The following is a 4,932-nucleotide window of genomic DNA, read 5'->3' as shown; positions in this document are numbered from 1 at the left end:
GAGGAGCGGGGCTGGCTCCACACCGGCGGTGCTGGTTGCTGCGGGGCAGCCAAGGCCTTTTCTGCGGGGGGCCACAAGGAGTTGGGAGGGGACACAGGCCGGACAGCTGACCCCAGCTGACCAAAGGGATGTTCCATGCCGTGTGATGTCACGCTCAGCATACAAAGCTGGGGGAAGAAGGAGGAAGAGGAGGGTGGTTGGAGTGACGGCATTTTGTCTTCCCAAGTAACCGTCAGCTGTGATGGAGCCCGGCTTTCCTGGAGATGGCTGAACACCCACCCACCGGTGGGAAGCAGTGAATGGATTCCTTGTTTTGCTTTGCTTCCATGCGTGGCTTTTACCCTACATATTAAACTGTCTTTATCTCAACCCACGAGTTTTTTTTTCTCACTTTTACCCTTCCAATTCTCTCTCCCATCCCAGTGGTGGGGGGAGCGAGCGAGCAACTGCAGGGTCCTAGCTGCCAGCTGGGGGTTAAACCATGACATTCTCTTAATTAGCCCAGGCTATCACACTTGGCACCCCTGCCATCTTTAACCAGGGCTGGGACCAGCTAGAGGTCCAAAGCCCCTTTAGTACCAGAAATTAGCACTTTGCCATGTAATAGGCGCTCATGCAACTGCTCCTCCTGGGTGCTCAGGTGAAACAACATGCTGCCCTGTCTCCAGACTCTTCAAGTCCTTCGCTGGATCATGGCTTCCTCAGCTTGCAGGGAGAGACCCGCCCCACTGATCATAGAATGGTTTAGGTTGGAAGGGACCTTGAAGATCATCTAGTTCCAATCCCCCTGCCATCCGCAGGGATACCTGCCACTAGACCAGGTTGCTGAAAGCCCCATCCAGCCTGGCCTTCAACACGTCCAGGGATGGGGCTTCCACAACTTCTCTGTGTACCCCAGTGTCTCACCACCCTCAAAGTGAAAAATTTCTTCCTAATGTCTAACCTAAATCTACCTTCTTCCAGTCTGAAGCCATTCCCCCTTGTCCTATCAATGACATTTGCTTCCACTTTGGCTCTGTAATACCCCACCAGCGATCCACCAAAATTAAAGGTTTAGCAAAACCTTTTTGTTACCAATCTCTAAATTTTATCCAAGGAAAAGAAACCAATTCACGGAGTCAACAGTGAGAGGGAGTTGCAGGAAGTTGTGAGGGACTGGTGTCTTCACAGGAGGTGCTGCTTTTTGCCCTCCCAAATGTCAGTGTCCTATACTAGCTAACTCATTAAATCAGAGAAAATGGATAAAACGTCAGCTGGACTATGCTGGAAGGTAGTCTCTTACTAACATGCAGAAATCACTGCTGTTTCCATCACTGAAATCTTAGTTCAAGGGATAACTGCAAATTACATGGATGGGAAGCTGAGGTTAGGGGAAGAAGGATTTCTCGTGGTAAAGCTCAAGGACTTGGCAAGCGAACTTCAGCTTGGCAGATGGGATGGCTACATTATTTCCTCCACATGTCACTAGACAGCACCACTGTAGCATTTTCATTATTTTATCTTGATCCTTCTGTGGTTCTGGCATGAAAGACAAATATCTATCAAAATATTACTACCTCTTACGCCCCCTGTTCATGTCACCTTTTTGCTGCATTTTGTCTTAATGTAGACACGAACATACCAAGGCAAAAGCTGTATATTTATAGCTATTCCTTGTGTTGCCCTGTAGCACAGGCATCCTAGTCCTACCTGGGTTCTAGAGAATTGCCAGTCTTGCATATTTGTATGCTGGTCTTTTTTGCTGGCCTGTTATTACTTGCTTTGCTGGTCACTTTCTCTTACAGTGTTCAAATCCTTCTTGTCCTCCCACACACAAGTTGGCTGCACTTTCACTGTCAGTCTTCCTCCGGATTCTGATGGAAGTTTTGTGTAACTGGATGCTGTTCCCAAAGGACAGGCAGAGGGGAGTGTTATGCAGCGAAGAGGAGGAAAGCGAGGTTACTTTCCAGTGACTGTGGTCCCTGGATATGGGGTTTTTTTTGCCAATATATACATTTACAGTGTGGAGGCTTGCACAACAAACACTTGAGCCAGACTTGTTTTTACCGAAGCAATACCCAGAGGGGGCACACATGCTCTACCGTCCCTCCCACCACATACATTACCACAAAATAGCCGTGTACTGTGGTGAGGCTCAACAACAGAAGTACCAAAAAAAAGAGTCTTGGAGGAGGAAGGAAAGAAGAAAGGAAGGAGGGAAGCAAAATAGGTAGCAACTATGAATGTGGATATTACAGCTTAGAAAACTGCCTTTACTAGTAGTAATTTTTCTTCTCTTTTGAGAGCAGGTCCGTAAATGCTGTGTGATTCCAGTACTTCTCTCCATCATACAGTCGCTGGGGATGTGGGTCTCAGGGTCTTCTTAAGAAAAGAAAGACCAGTCTATTAAATATATTATTGTTCCACAGTGCCTTAGCAATCACAGTGATAGAGTGGAAAGAATGGTGCCCCAGGCATGAAGCTCCCTGCGGACACCTGATAGGAAGGTTCAACATCACTCCTTCATCAACCAGCTCTCTTCTCTCTTCCACCGAACCTGCCGCAACCGATAGGAAGGGAGCTCTAGTGCAGTACAGCCCACTCACCCCAAGGAACCAGCCAGGACGACTCATAGGTCATAACACACCAGTATAAAAACGGTCTTCTCGGTATTTAGAGTCCAAAGATGAGTCAGCCACAGAGGTGTGAGGCTTGGGAAAGAAAGCAGATGGTAATTTTTTAATTTGGATGGAATTCTGACACAAATGTTGGGGGAATTTTGGGATGAACCCAAAGAGCTGTCCTAATCAGGAAGAAGGCTGTGTAGCTGACAGAAATCTCTCTGAATCTCTGCTAGGTAGAAGAAGTGGCCATGAAGAAGGATACATGCAACAGGAGACAAGGACTCAAATGGCTGTCCCAGGAAGGGTGCGAGGACCAAGTTCAGATCCTGTGGAAATAAAAGGTCTCTGACCAGAATTGTTGTCAAATATTCTTATGCCACAGTCTGTTCTGGACTGACCTTGGGCCTCTTCTGAAACTGAGCTTCTAAAACTTAAAGGCTTCCTTTTATTTTTTCCTCATCAAAGCGCAATCAGATGCAGCAGTATTTCTCCTCCATAGTTGGTTTGTGCCTGGAATTTCTCTTAGACCCATTTCTTATCTTCTGCTGAGCGAAGCTGAATTCCTTTTCATCCTGAGAGACCTCAGCAAAGTAAGGCAAGACTTGACAGTAGTGATTTTCACCGTTTCAGTTTAGTCAGTCAGTCTGGTGTCAGAAACTTCTGCCTGTCTGAAGCGAGAAGCACTAAAACGTTGCCCCGGTTTCTGATCTGCATTTGACCCATCCCTACCTACTGCTTTTCACCTGAGGATGCAAGGGCCGGATGGTTCTCATCAACAAGAAGTGTGTACCTATATCTTGTTCAAGGTGTCATCATAAACATTTGGAAATGTTCAGCTGGATTAAGTTACCTAGCAAAGCAGAGCAAGCTTTTGTTCCGGCATGGATTTACCAGGCCAAGAAAAGTGGGGTCAGTGGGAAAAGTTAACGGTTCCTCCAAAGGGATGGTCCAACTTCTTTTTTAGGGGATGTGTCAGGGTGCCCGGAGAGCTATGGTATTCCTCTTCACACTAAGCAAGTAACGGTGGAAGAGAGAAGAGAGCTGGTTGGTGAAGGAGTGATGTTGAAGCAGCTGGTGCCACCAGGCTCTCCAATAACTACTTGAAAACTTGAAGAGCTCCAGTGTCCAAGGCTCTGCAGGGACCTCGATCTACCTTGAATCATGAAACTGTCAGAGGCACTGTAAACATTTCTAATATGACAACTGGAAGGTACTACAAGGCTATGAAAAGGTTTGTACTGCAAATCATGCAGGCTGTAAGCAAGAAAACTAAGGGAATTTTATGTGTTTTGAGAGAAGTTATGCTGTGGGGTTATGACTGTGGTTCAGCTGACCTCTTCAGATGAGAAGAGGGGAAAGGGGTTGATACACTTGCTCAGAAAGAAAATAAATTATTTTCTCAAATGAGCTGCAAAATATTAGTGTTGCAGTCCCAGAGAGGCTGAACAGCTAAAAGCAAAGTCAAAACATCAAGAAATCCTCTAACTTAGGAAAGAAAGAAAGGAGTACTTAACAGTGGCTTTGAAACACCAAGGGCAGCCATAAAAGTCCTCAAGGTTACCTTCTGATTCTCTGTTTGCATTCCCTGTGTGTTTCTGTGAAATACAGAGCATGAATAGTGGGAGGAAACCAAAGGAAGATCAGATCTCAGTAGGGCAGCATCTTGTCAAGGGAGACTACATACCCTGTTTGCACACAGCAGCATAGCCTGGAGGGAAGAACTCTTGAACTGATAGCTAGGCATAAAGTTAAGTTTTCAGGTAGTTGAAACAAGGCTGCTTTGGTTTTCTTTCATCCGTGATCTCCTTAAGGACTTCTCTGGGAGAGCACCAACCTCCTCACTTTAAAAGATAAAACATCCTTGCGCTAAGGCTTATTCTCCCAGATCTTATGTATTGCTTTTGGTGCTCTTTGCTTAACTTTATGGAATAAACTAGGTCTGTCCCTTATCTTTTAACTAGTCCAGTAATAAGTGTGATCTCAGTGTGAACCAGACACGCATTAAAGGCATTAAATCCTTATTGGGATACAGTGAATGTATTATCAGGGCAGAGGCGTGCATACAGAGCATCTGCTTCCCCAAAATGTGTGCTAAGAGCTTAGGAGTGAGAATCCCATCATCCCTGCAATGACTGCTGTAAGATAGTGCTGGAACCAACATAAAGGAAGGGAAAGAAATATCGTCAGTGCCCTCTCAGCAAGCTGGAGAAAAGATGGCTGGATATGGAGAATAGTCACGTTTGCCACATACAGCCAATAGAGAAAAATAACTTTAAATGCATTGGTAGAAGTCCAGGAGCAGAGAGCTGAGAGGAAAAGAGGCGTGTGG

The sequence above is a fragment of the Charadrius vociferus genome, unplaced genomic scaffold (genome assembly GCF_000708025.1).
Source record: "Charadrius vociferus isolate BGI_N301 unplaced genomic scaffold, ASM70802v2 scaffold883, whole genome shotgun sequence".
Lineage (NCBI taxonomy): Eukaryota > Metazoa > Chordata > Aves > Charadriiformes > Charadriidae > Charadrius > Charadrius vociferus.
The sequence above is the reverse complement of the archived record's forward strand: the minus strand, read 5'-3'. Positions refer to the sequence as shown.